Source organism: Falco naumanni, chromosome 1 (assembly GCF_017639655.2).
Source record: "Falco naumanni isolate bFalNau1 chromosome 1, bFalNau1.pat, whole genome shotgun sequence".
NCBI classification, from domain to species: Eukaryota; Metazoa; Chordata; class Aves; order Falconiformes; family Falconidae; genus Falco; species Falco naumanni.
In genome coordinates this window covers 73701127-73715534 of record NC_054054.1, presented here as the reverse complement: position 1 = coordinate 73715534, position 14408 = coordinate 73701127, and the positions used below count along the sequence as shown (strand labels likewise).

General features: G+C 35.6%; 1 protein-coding gene across 2 annotated transcripts in view; it reads left to right on the top strand.

Moving 5' to 3' along the window:
• GRID2 (glutamate ionotropic receptor delta type subunit 2) overlaps positions 1-14408 on the top strand; it is a 731038-nt gene that overhangs the window by 538102 nt on the left and 178528 nt on the right. The gene's annotated exons all lie outside the window — the stretch shown is intronic.

Below are 14408 nucleotides of genomic sequence, written 5' to 3'. Positions count from 1 at the left end.
TATGCCCAATATGGTTTTGATTGTGATTTTTCTAATGGATTAATTCATAGGAGGAAAAGAATACATTCATTTCAAGATTGACACTTTAGTGTGAAAAGTCCCTGGAATAATACAGCTGGGGAGAAAAAAAAATAAAATAATTTTTCTTACTGTTCAGTGCATCCAGTCACAGAATGCTCTAAACTCTTAACTTGTATTTAAAGAACATGTGGCTTTCTTTAACAGCCAGAAGTGAACCCCTTCGTTCAGTTAGGTCATACAGAGCTTTAAAGTGCAGCGCATCATGTTGTACTCTGATGGGGAACTGCAGTTTCCATAGCGAACATTGCATGGAAATATGATGACTTGATATGTTCATGAGAGCCAAAGGTCTATCTTTAAAGTTTGTACAGTTATAATTACCTTTGTCTTATAAACACTGGTGAAGTTAGGTGGCCTTGCAAGGTCCTTTCCACTTTCTTCTTCAACTATTTCTTCTTTACCTCCCTCAATGCTTAGGCAGGGAATAATCTTTCTATCTCTTTCTTTTTCTTCTGGTTACTGACAACCTGGCCTCTTCCTTTTCCTTATTTCCTGGATGTGAGTTCCGCCTATTTGACATGGGTAGAAGAAAGGTAGGAGAAATTTGTCTCTGTGGATACCATATTCCCAAGTTCACTCGACTTATGCACTGTGTCTTGCTTGTTCCGTGCTTATTCTAGACAAAATTAGTACTACAAATCTGTGGACGCCACTAGAGATTTTTGGGGTTTTTTTACAGGTCAAAAAGCTGTGTGTTTTGTCCTCTGGATTTAAAGTGATTGAATTGTTTCACCAAGTCAGGATCGTTCTAAGGAGGTGTTTATTTTGGTTGATATTGTCTCTTCATGGAACTTCTATAAAAATTAGGCCTAGACTGTGGAAATTTGAGTATCTGGAATGTACATAATCTAAATCTGTGGCCATGTCTGTAAGCACAGGTCTTTGATTTTCTCATGTTCATCAAGTGTGTATTAATATATATGTGTGTGTATGTGCATGGACACATGCGTTCATGTAGACTTCTGTTAAAATGATTTTGAAAGATTTATTTTTTCCCCTAATTCTTAATTTTAAAACACAGTTGTAATGTAGCACATCAGAAATGCTAAAGTATGATGAGAAGTACGTGTGTAACAGGTTAATTCCTTTTACATATTTTCATTCGTTTATCTTCATTTATTCCAGAGGTTGAAATCAGTGAAACTACTCACATGAGTAATAAGTTTAGTATTTGGTTTCAGGCTTTTAGCACTAGATTTATGAATGAACTCGAAGTGCTTTAAACCACAACCTTAAAAACATGGTATTGCTGCAAGATAGAATATCGTTATCAACTATACTTGCTCTGCTTTTTCAAAGACCTTCGTACCTCTGCAATTATATCTGATAGGTTGCAAAACTTTATGTTCCACAGAACCTAATTTTTTACTTTATAGTGTTATCTTTACTTATTCTTCCTAATTGCTTCACACCAATGCGTTCATTTCTGTGCACAAAGAAGTCTGTGTTCAGCAATCATCGTCCTACTAGTAATAATAGCAGGATTTTATTCTAAGCACTGATAATCACTTGTGAACCATGTGAAAAGAACAATTAATGTGCAATATTGTTTTTACCAGTAAAATATTCAAAACTTAATCTACGTACTGTGCTGATTTGTACAGTTTGTATACAGCAAAGGTGTAGTAAAGGCAAGGTGAGCTCCTCCAAATGCATGCTTCACTGCTACTACCCCTGTTACCAAAATCTCGGAATGAAGAACTTATCGACACCAATGTGATGTAGATAAGCAGACACTTCTTTATTAACGGCCGGGTGCGTGAGCGAGTCCTCTCACAATCAACGCACGCCAGGTCTCAAAATCAGACACCATATATAGAACTTATTCATACATATTCATTAAGTATTCATGCATAACCATGATATTTCCTGTAAATCATTAACATATTCTCCTCCTATATCTGATTCTGCGCAGTAGAGCTTAGAAAGGTCCAGAAATGGGTCTGGGGTACGATTTGGGTAGGTGGTATATGAGTCGGTGGTCGCGATCTCCCCCTGCCGGAATTACCTTCTACTAAAGTTCACGATTTCTTGGCAGGCATCTACAAGCTGTTCCAGTCGACTCTCCCCAGTTTCCATTAATCTCATATTCTGACATTTCAATACACCTCTACATACAGAAGACTGGTTAAATACAAAGAAACCTGTCAACCCTAAAGTTATTACCTAAGTTTTAACAATGGTTCTAGCCCCTTCTTCTAGCCTTGGTACAGGATGTACAGAAGATCTCATAACAACTTTTACTGTGCAGCTATAAGTTTCTTATAATTGTTTTTTTCTTATCCTTCTATATTTTAATTTTATTAAATGATTTTATAAAATCAATTAATCAATCAAATAAAATCAATCAATCTTAACTTATTAACAAATTGATAACACCCCTGGAAAAGAAGGATTGTTGACAGCAGTGTAGCAGTGAGTAATTATGAGTCTGAGAAAGAGGGGCAGTAATGCAGTAGGTGCAACTATAGCTCTGTCCATACGTCTTGAACTGACATCCAAACATAGATAATATTCAAGCTGAAAAAAAACCTGGCGGCTAATCTGAGATTAGGCGGGATCCACCTTGGTAAGAGAGGGATGTTACACTTCAACATGGGAGAAACGTGGCAATCCTAGTTTCATAATGCTGCTGCAAGAGGTTGCCAGCTTCGCTCTTCAAGTTATTGTGGAGTGTGAAGCAGTGTGGTAGCCCTGTCTTTTTGCAGCATTTTTAATGGTTCCTATGCGCTTCTGGCATGGTGGAGTTGGAGCCGCCTGCCATGCTTGTTGGAGCCCTTGCTGTGATTTCTTCCTTGTCCTCAGGCATCCCGGTGTTGTGCAGGCAAATTCATTGTTATGTCTTGAAATCAAACTGCTACCTACATTTCCTTTTGTAAATAGTTGGTGGGGGTTTTGGTTTGTTGTTTGGGTTTGTTTTTTTTTTTACTGTGTATCTGATTCTAATCTCATTTTCTTCTTATGCTGTCCTCATCTGTTTTAGCTGTAGTCTGAATTACATTGTGTTTCATTTTGAGTTATCTTTTTTTTCTAAAGAAAACTCTCCACACTGCATGACATTTATGGCTAATCATGAAATCATGGTGTTTCTTTCTCCATTAAAGTTGAAAGTGGTGGTTTTATGGCCTCTTTTTGGGTTGCTGTTGAATATCTTATGTTGCCTGTTTACTATAAAAGCACTTTTATTTGTCTGACTGTAGATGAAGAATTGTATATATTTTCCTTAAATAGTTTTGGATGAAAATGCTTCATTGTGAGACAGAATTGCAATTGTGTAAACTTGTCTTGGGTTTACTGGTATTATAAATGTAAAATCTGTCCTTTTGCAGTGCTTAGAGTATTTTCTGCCACAGATTTCATGAAGTTTTATACTGGTTAAATAAGAGGCAGCCTGAATCCAAGAAATACATATAAACATTGTGCATTGGGATTTTATGTTAGAGATGGAAAGTCGGCGTGAGCTTTTCATTCAGCCTAAGGTTAATTCCTGGCTCATACCCTACTGTAGAAATTACAACTATTTGATGGGTTTCTAGCAGCCTGTGCAGGAGAGGCTGATGTTCTCCACCAACTTGAAATGGGGAAAAAGAAGTATTTTTTCATCAGAAATGACTGCCTTATCTTTTCATGGACAAACAATTTCAGGCAGGGTGTTAGACACAGAAGCTGTCTCCTTATTTGAGTGAGCCTGATGCACAGATGTACTGTGAGACAGGTTTGTGCCCAGCTATATCAAAGTTCTAGAGGTGAGATTTTCACTCCTATCTGTAACTCCCTGCTTTGCTTAGGTCATTATTCTACATCTTGTTAGAAATATAGTCTCCTCCCACTTGCAAAAAAAAACAAAAACACCAACTCGTTGATATGCTGAACCAATCTGTGTTCAAAAAATGCAAACATCACTAGAAAAGTAGCTAAACACAGTAAAAACCAGCATAAGTGCACAGTGCTGTTTAAAATATGTCTATGCAAATTTAGGGCTGGAAATTATACTTTAACTCTCTCCAAACAACAGTATTTGAAGAAACACTGTCCATTTTCTGATGCAGTTTGGGTTTTCTTCATGTACCCCCCACCCAAGCACAGAACTGACTGGTATTATCCAGACTGGCTGCTGGGAGAGCTACTTCTCTCTTAACTTGATCTGGAATGTCTGCCACAAGAAACACAAGCAAAATGCAAACAGCTGGACTAATCACCAAGTTACCTGTCATCAAAGTTTTGGTATTATAGACCTGTTTAATTAGCTCATTAACCTAGAAAATGCCAGGTTGTCTGGTTTTGGCTAAAATTAACAGGTTACTTTTCCAAGCACAAGACTATGTTAAAACACCTTGAGAGAAAAGTTGAAAGTAGAAGGAAAGGTCAGTGTTTACTTAAGAAAAAAGATAAATCAATGGAGTGAACTGAAAAATCTTGCACTTAAAGATATTTAGGCAAACTGAGAGGAGGGTGAAAAGGGGACTGCAATGCTGACATCCAGTCTCACATATATATACTGTATAATATCTGCTCTGGGCTCTTCTTAGAAATCAGATAAAAGATGGAAATAACTACATTTCACTATCTGCAGTCAAATTGGGCAACATTTGAACTGACGACATTTTTTTGGAACAAGAGAGAGGTATCTACGTAAACGTAATAATTCTTAGACCTTCTTAGCCACTTCCATACCCATTTACCAAAAATAGATGTAAATCACTTTTTTGTAAAGGTATCTAACAGAGGTATAAACCTTAACACTGTAAATAAAATTGTATCCATATTTCTTTTATTTCCATCTCATTGTGTGTCATGATTTTGTGGTCCGCTTCCTTACAGGATGATCAAATAGCTTTCTGTTGGTGAAGTGTGTGATAGAAACCAAGGAAATTTTTCCTTCATTGTTTTTCTTCTGAGTAATTTACACTTATCAGAGAATGAGATAACTGAATTACCTGATAACCTGGCAGGGCAGACAAGGCATATAGTTTTTTTCATTCTCTGGAAAATTTAGTAAGATGCAGTTTTTCTGAAGTATATCTTTGGCCAACAAATACATATTTTTTTTAAGTCTTTTTAGAAACATCAAGGTTTTCATTTTTATTTCCCAGTCAGTTGATACTGAAACTTGAATATCACAGGAACATATGCATTTTGGAAACATCAAGGGCACCTTTATCTACATTCTATGAAAGTTCTATCTTGGAAAATGCGAATCTTGCTTTTGGTATGTTTTCTGGCTCTTTTTTCTGGTGATAAAAAAAGTGTCTTGGCACATAAAAGTATTCTGAGATGATAGCAGGAATAATAAATGTTACAGAGATCTGACAACTTGCAAATTGTGTGACTGCATAATATGTATTATGTAGGCCCATGGCCTACAACCACACAAGGGAAGACCACAAATTTGTTATGTGCTGCCTGCTGAAATAGCATTACAGTAAATATTTAAGGAAATAAGAATACACTTAATGAACAATAAATTAAGAAGAAAAGAATAGCTTATTTCATGATGTACAGAATTCTAGTGTTATACTCCTATAATATTTTTGTACAAGCATGGCTCACAGAAGTTCTAGCTGCATCATCTTTGATAAGATACAGATGTTCCCTTATTTTTTTTGAAAGCATATTAACATTTTCCTAATCAAAAAGAATGTGGCTTATCAATCTCTGTTCCAAATTCAGCAACCCTGTGACTCTGTATGTAAAAGGACTATCCTGAAGAGCTGTGCAGCAAACTGGAGAAAATAAGTGCTACTTATTTGTGGAATTAATGGAAGGCAATGGGAGAGGGGACTGAAAAGGGAAGATACTCCCTGGGCAACTCACCTTTTCCAGTGAAAAGAAACAAAGCTTTTAATTATTTACCTGTTTATTTAAAACTGCCTTTGGGCTTTTGAGCTTGATTTAGCATTGTTTATTCCAGTGAGGTAGGTAACTGATGTGGCATTACATGCTTCACATTTTATAGTTTTTGACGGCACAAGGCTGTTTATGGGGGATTTAAGTTTCAAGTATGGATGTTAGAAGTAAATATGTACTGGGCCAGATTCAAGTAAAAAATTAAGGTCATGTTTAAATTCATCCTGACTAAAAATAATAATAGAGCAATTAAGTGTGTATTTAGTTGTTTAAAATGTGTTCAAGTACCCATAAGGCTAAGCAGGCTTATGTGGTATGTGCTATCTTGCACGAAGCTAGTTTCCTAAATGAGGCTGATAAATGAGGTTTGAACACCAGTGATGTTCCTTTGGCAATACTCTGTGATAAGGCATGTAGGTCTTCTGGTTTTGTAGGACAAGAACTGCTGTATAAAATCAGACTAAAAATCGACCTAGCCCTATTGCCTGTTTCTGACAATGGCAGTAGTTGCTGCCAAGGAAAAAGCATTAGAAAAAAGTTGATATGTCTTCCTGCATTCTGACTTTGTAAATATTTCAAGCAACTGTACGGGGCTGGCAGATACCTACTTTACCTGTCTTTGTGCTGGTTAATGCCTTTACAGATACTTAAGTGACATTAAGGCTATGAAAAAGAGATTTTTCTGGAAGATGCTGGTTAACATTGTTAGTGTTGTACAAGTCAACCATTCTCCATCCCATGCCATTTAATGAATTCCATTGGTTTTAATTATGGCAGTTGACTTTGGAGTCCAGATAAATGTTATTACTGGTGTAGGTTACCATTTTCTGATCATCCCAGTCTGAAAAGGGCTTGAGTTTTTTGGCTCTTCCTTATTTTTAAATACAGGCTAAAATTCCAGTGACATCCATAGTATTTTGGTAGATAGAAGCCAATCCTAATCATGTGCTTTTATTATGTTCCTGAAATATATCCACTGCTTTCTGCAGGGATGGAGAGATTGTGTCTAGCAGACAGCAGGAAATAAGAAAGGAAAGAGGAAGGTATATAAAGAATGAATGAAAGATAAAGTCATAGATCCAAAGAGGACAGGAATAACATTGGCATATTAGAAAAGAATGTGGAATAAACAAAACAAAGCAAAATCAAACAAGGCTGTGTGTTTAACTGTTAACTAATTGACCAATTAGATTAGCACCCCAAACACAGAGGCTTAGATTAACTATTAAAACAAACAGATGCTTCTAAGCTTTATTTTGAGATGAGTTCAAGGTAACTTAAAGATAGCACAGGATACATGTATTACACAAAATTATGCTTTGTTTTTCTTAGAAACTTTATTCCAAACAGAATGATTTGCAGAAAGATTATGAGAAAATGTTATTGAAAGAGTCTGACAACATGTGTGCTACAATCAGGATGGATCTGTCTGTTAGTCAACCGAAAATCCTGAAGTCAATGCTAATTAGGTCAGATCAAAATGAACACAAAATAAATCCAAAAGTTTTAAGGAAAAGGTGAAATGAAAATGGAAATGAAATATGCTCTTATTTTCTATGTCTGGCATTTTTCTTTCAGTAGCTCCAGGTGAAGTGATTTAATTCAGTGTTGTGTCTGAGAAAACATTTTAAATGTGTCCATTTTGAAAAATATGTCTATAACCTGTATTATGATCTTATGACACACCTTGAAATGGATTTAGCGCTCTCACTTTTAAAGATGCTTTAAGGCTCTTTTCAAATCCTTAAAAGCAGAGTCTGCAGATTGAGGCCAGTGCTATCAAGAGTGGGAATAAATCAGAGAATCTGGACTTATACCTGAAACTCCCAGGAGAGGAAATTCTCACAAGTAACACTTCATGTGACAGGTTTAAGCTCCATAATGTTTTCTGCATTCAGGTATAAATCCTTCTATAATGAAGAGGAGAAAGGGTAGCAGTAGTTTTGATATCAGTTTTCCCCTGTAAAGTCATATTTTTACTTACATCCAGATCCAATTGCAGAAAATACTACTCCCTGAAAATGCATCAAAAAGCTTTTAATAGATGCCCTAGCATCATTAGCTCTTAGCACTACTCATTATGTTGAAAGACACCAGGAAACACATCAAAGAAATTATATAAAAGAAATTGTCATATGATGCACATTCACCTGAAAATGTTCGTGACAGTAGCCTTTATTTTGTTCCTCTAGTCCCACCGCCGTAATAAGATTACTACTAGAACTAAGGGTTGGTGGGATCAAGTCCTATTACTATTCTAGAAAAAAGATTGCTCAGACTTTGTGAAATTAACGTCCATATTGACAAATTATACAGAGCTGGAAAGCTGCATCTCATTTACATATACACTGCCTTTACTTTTTCAAACAAAATAAATACTTCTAGGATCAACACTCTTATACTAGAAATTGTCATAGCTCCAATTCCAATTTATATCCCTGAGGATTTGCTCCACTGCCAACAATAGAGTTAAGTAAATAAATGAATTTGACTCTTATCTGAGTTCATTTACTAATAGCATGTCTGTAGTTCATAAACTAACTGTTCACCTCCAGGATAGCCAGGAGCACTCTTGCAGACATTTTCAGCCCCTCCACTGCAGGATTTTCTTTAAGTGTGCAGCTGAAAACAGTTTCACTTCTCTTGAGAACCTGCCTATCCATTTTATTGTTGTCATTGCTTTCCCTCAGGCTCTGCCAAGAAGTTTGTGCTTGCAGCTCGAACAAATTACATGCTTTTTCTTGATGTGAACATGTAAAACATCATTGTGCTTAGCTTAGGAAATGATAACAAATTGCAGAATGTTCCTTGTTTACATCACTGGTTGGAATCCAGTCCAAGCCACTAGTGACTGACTGTCATCCCTAAATATCCCTTATGAAAGTAGGGAGACTCCTAATCATTTTAATTTAATTTTTGAATGTGAATAAGAAAAATATAAAAATTTACATATGGTGTAGTTGAGCTGCTGCTGAGCTTGAGTGGAAAAGGAAAATATTTCCAGCAGATGTTGAACTGTAAGACAGCACTTGACTGACAGTGACATCTCAAAATGATTGAGTAGCAGAGGTTGCTCCTTCTTGTATTTTAATTCATCAAATGGGAGCTTCTTCTCCCAGTCATCATTGTGGTGATTAGTATTAGTACTGATTAGGTACCTAAACACAACAGCAATAATCACAGTAATACCACCACGTAATAAACAGCAAAGATCGCAATTTACATTAGCTATTACTAATTACCTCTAATGATGAGAAATAGAGGAATGTCTTTACAAGAATCCAATGATACAATGTTTATCTATCTGCTTTTAAAAGCCCTGAAAAGAGAGAAATAAAACCAGTGAATCCTATTTGGCTTACATATCAAGCTCTGAAGACCATCAAGTCTAATCATACAAATCAGTTGTTTCTCAGAAATACGGTGAAGATAGAGTTTGAGGTCTTGCTTCTGTCCATGACAACAACAACAACAAAACAAAAAAACAAACAAACAAACAAACAAAAAAAAAAAAAAAAAAAAAAAAAAACCCAGAAAAAATCTTTCAGGCAAGTAAAACCATATTCTGTTTTACTTGGGTTTCATTTCTATGATTCTACTCTTCCTTGATATTTGTGGTATCAAAATCCTTGCATAACTGCTCGTTTGGTGCTGGGTCATGAAATTTGTCAGTCTTGTGCATATTGATCCCTGAATTTTCTCTGTCAATGTTGTTATTTTTAGGGTGTGGAGGACAGAGTTTAGGCAATATCACTGTCTTAAAGCAGAAAAAATGTCCAAAATTCTTAAGATTTATTTGGTTTCACATTAAAATTAATCAACTTGATATGATTAATAATCTTCAATGATCACATAGAATTCTTTCAGGTAATTCAGTATGCAAGCTAAATATTTCATATTGGAACAGTATTTCTCAGAGTGCACACCATTTGGGATTTCATATATGATGATGGATATAATCTTGCAAAGAAAGGTATCTGACTTCTTACCCAAATAGAACTGTTTCTAGAAACTTTCAGAAATCTTCTTGGTTTCCACAGCAATTTATGACATTTATTTTGAGGTACAGATATAATAGATATTGGCTTGTGTGGCTCAATTATTTACAAGTTAGGCACATCTACATCATATTTCAGTTTGTGTCACTGAAATTGAATTTCTTTCATAATTCCTGCTTGATTTACCCTTTTAAAATATTTTTGCATTATTTAACATAGCACTTAAGCTATTATCATATTATAGATAGGCTTTTGTGTATTTGAGAAATCAGCATTCAGGTTAGGAAGCATTTAACTTGGTCATTTTTGTGATATCAGATTGTTGATATGTTGCAAAGAAAATTAAATGCACTGTTCTCATTAACAGCAGTGGGAACTGAATTTACAAAGTGGAGAAATCTATTCTTGCATTAACTCTGCAGACCAGCTCACACCTTGTGTTAATAGAATTCCATCTGTGTTATCTACCAGTTTTCAGCCTCTCTTAAAAGTAATCTGGCATTTGACTTGTGTTCTCCATAGCATCAACTGCCTGTCAACATGTAATAAGCCATGCAATTTTAAAAGCCACAGGGTTGAAACCAAAATATCATAAAAATAGGGTGTTTGGTGTTGTCATGAGTGCTATTTGCAGTGAATGTGAATAGAATTTGTGTGAATGTGTGCTTGAGTCAGCCTCACAGGAAACAGTTTCTATAGGAAGGTAGTGAGATCAGTATTATATTTGTCAATGTATATGGGAAGCAAAGGAGTGCTCAGACTCTAGTCAAACAGCTCAGGGCTTAATTTGTGGCTAAGGGAGTGCTAGAATGTCACAAACATCTAAAAAGATGGACAGATTTGGTATAAAAGTGAGTTCTGAAGTTTCGTTCTGAACTGTTCCACTTTAAACTTGGGTCTGTAGTTATCTAGCCAAATACTTTTGTCATTTCAGTATTCATAAAAGTTTATTTCTTTTCAGTGGTGATAGGCATTTACAAAACTATACTCCTAGCATCCTAATGAGGTAAGGTAGCTAATCTATCATGATTTAGAGAATGAGAATTCAGGCACTAATTTCAGTGCCAGTTCAAATTGTTGGAAACCCTTGATAGGACTTGAATACTGACCAAGATGGTGTAACAGTGAGGAAAGGTTGCAGTCAACAGGGATCACTCATTTTATCATTGACAATGAGATTCTTGTGTGTTGGACAGCATTAAGAGACGAAATATTTTTAAGTAGTATTTTTTTCCCATCCTTTTTCTTTTCTCTTGAATCTTATTACTATCGACATTTCCTACTGATTTTTATTTGAAGATCACTTGGAATGGTAAGAGCGCTATGACAGAATTGTTGGAACTTAGTCTATATTGTACTACAGTTCTTACCAGCCTTAATCGTGGCTATTTGAAATACTGCTCTTATATGAATACTACATCAAGGAAGAAATTCAAAACTTATATTCCTCTTATATATGGCCTAAAAAGCATGTCTTTTACATAAAGGGAAATTCATTCTTCTCATCACAGCTGTCAACATTTTACCTTTGACTATACACAGTTTAAGAGGTTCATTATATTCCTACAGTTTCAAAAGCAGATGTGAAGTGGAAAGGGAACAGTGATTCTTTAATGTGATTTTGATGATAACCTACCCTTTAAGATTTAGAAGGGGTCATAAAAAGGCAGATCATGATTAAAGATGATAATGAAGACTTATGAAAAGATATTGAATTTTCATTGAGTTAATTGGATCCAGAACTGCTTGACCAGGACGTTCATCTATTTTTTGTGTCTTTCCTTAAGGGTTTGTTTTGTGTGTGTGTGTGTTTTCCTTTGTTGCAATAATACATCTTTATGTTTGATTCTGCTCATTTGGACAAGATATTGGATATGGGGCAGTGGGAAGCTCATCACCCCAAGTTTCTCCCACATATCCCACTATAGGCATTGCAAGTACAGAATCTTCTGTGTTACAGAAGAAGCTTCATGTTCGTCTTACCTGTGTTTTTGAAGATGACAGTAGCTTCGTTACAGACAAAATCCGAATTCCACTTTTAATTTACACTTTGTAAGTCCAGTTCCCTTGTGCTTATGAGCTTTGCTGGTTTCATGTAGTTGGAATGAGGCAAGAAAAATTTGTAAACTGCATTAACTTGCATCTGTGCTCCATAAATATTTAGGAGGTACATGATACAGCAGCAGTAAGCTTTAGGAAGACGTCTGTGAGAACTAGGTAATTTACCTGTCGTGAGCCCTGGCTCTGAGCCAAAAGAATTGTCTTTGGGGTTTTTTTTTCTGTGTATTCTCTACACTTGCAGATGAACTCATACAGGTTTCTTCATCTGCAATGAATTTTACTCTTCTAATGATACACAGTATCTTTTCTGTCATCTGGGTTTTTATATTTTATTTTTGCTATTGTGCTGCTTCACTGTTGCAGAGAAAGAGAATAGTAAGTGCATCTGCTTTGCAAAAAAAAACAAAAACAAATCCAAGAAGCCTGATATTAAACCCAAGATTTTAGAATTGCAGTCTTGTACTGTAATAATTGAAGGTTTTACAAAATCCTTAACACAAAGAAATCAGGTGAGAGTGTTTACATATTCCAACTAACCCCATCCTTTGTGGTCCCACTGCACACCCATTATTTCTTATGGAACTTCACTGTCTTATTATCTCATTTCCTAAATTCTGACAATACACTGAAAGCTTTAACTTACATGTTTTGTCTAGGAATTCTGGGACTAAAAGATGCAGGGATTAAAACAAATATATGACTCCAAAAATAATTTTTGCAGATATTAGTTTGATTGCATGTAGTTTTGTAGCCTACATGGTCTGCTACAAATGCTGGTGCTGTTGCCAGACCCATGGCAGATCCCAGAGCTGGTGGTCTGTGGGGACACCTTTAAGTCATCCATTGTAGCTCATCTTCCCTCTTTGACTAGGAATTCCCTGCTAAATACTTGTGCCAAGGATGTGCCACCTAGTCCTTTTCTATCAGATGATCCAATAAAAAGTTTCAGACATTCAGTCAAAAGAATGAAATACTGAAGTGATGGTCTAAGACTCTGCCATATTCTGGGTTTTATTAATTCTGTCAATACCTAAAAGCTATGAAGAAAACACCAGAAACTGGGGCAGTTCATTTCCATGACATAATTTATTCACAGTGAATTTTTCAGCCACGTTCCCTAAGAATTTGAGAAAGACAAAATAAAAATGTGGCTGAGCAGCTAAACCAGGGCACTTCTGATCCAGAGATGTCAGCAGCCAGTAGTTTTTCATAATTTCCTTGGGTCCTTGATTTGCAAATTTTTTTTTTATACATGATCTCTGTTCTAGATAAAGTATAGAAAAGATATTTCTTGAGTGTCAGAAGTTGCTTTATCTTGTGTTCTTCTACATTTAAGGAAGGGTGTAGTGTGTTGTTGGTTTTTAAGGTGTTAATTCAAATTATTATAGGCACCTATGATTGATTTCAAAGTGGGAGAGTTAAAGTTAGAATAAAAAAGCTGGCCTGATGCCTGGAGAAATTACAAATCACTGAGTCAAGTCTACCTTAGACAAGACAAGTTTATCCAATTCAAAGAGACATCTTTCCTGAGGTATTTATGTGAGCACTCTGTGCTCTAATAAACAAAAAGAAAAAAGAGCTCCTTGTTTTAAAGAACAGACAGAAATACCTGGTGCTCACAGAATTGTTTAATCAAAGAAGAAATGGCAGAAAGCAAACCCATAAAATAGTTTTTTGGTTGGGTTTTTTTTTTCTTTTTTTATGACTGATTACTAGCAAGCCACTATCTAGTCTATCAGAAACAGCTTTGTGAAGTCCACAGGAAATTTCAGGCTTTCAATGTTAGTGCTAACACTGTAAGAGTGCCTTTTGCGGTGTAATTGAAAACAATCTCTAAAGAGCCTGCTAAAATCTAAAGCTCTAATTCTAGTGTTCTGAGCTATGAATTAAGACTTCTGTCCCATTCTGTCAAGGAAAGGCATATTAGCAGGACTTTAAAATTTGTCTAAAGTAGATTTTATCAAGATGATCTAACACCTGAGTCGTGGGACAATTTAAAAGCGAAAACAGTGAAGCTGTTTGCCTATCTCAGAAATGCTTCAGCTAGCATATGCACTTTTCACAGACTTTGTTTCCTTGGTGAATCGAGCTCACTGTCCCAAACAGCATGAAAAGTCAGTCATGACACCTTTAGATTATTGTGGTTGGGTTTTTTTTATTTGAGATATTTTTTTATCAATCTTCCTTTTGCAGAGTTGGATTTTTTTTGTCCTATTTAATAAAATAAATAAATAAATAAAATGCCAGTCAAAGACAAAACCTGGAATTTTTCCAGCCAGAAAGTGTGAAACAAGTAGAAAAATAGTAGGAGGTGAACCTGGGAGAAGTTATGTTAAAACACTACCTTATCACTTTAATAGAAGTATTTAAAGCATTTCCAAGATTGAATACTACTCAGAAATTTGAAAAAGCCCAATTTAT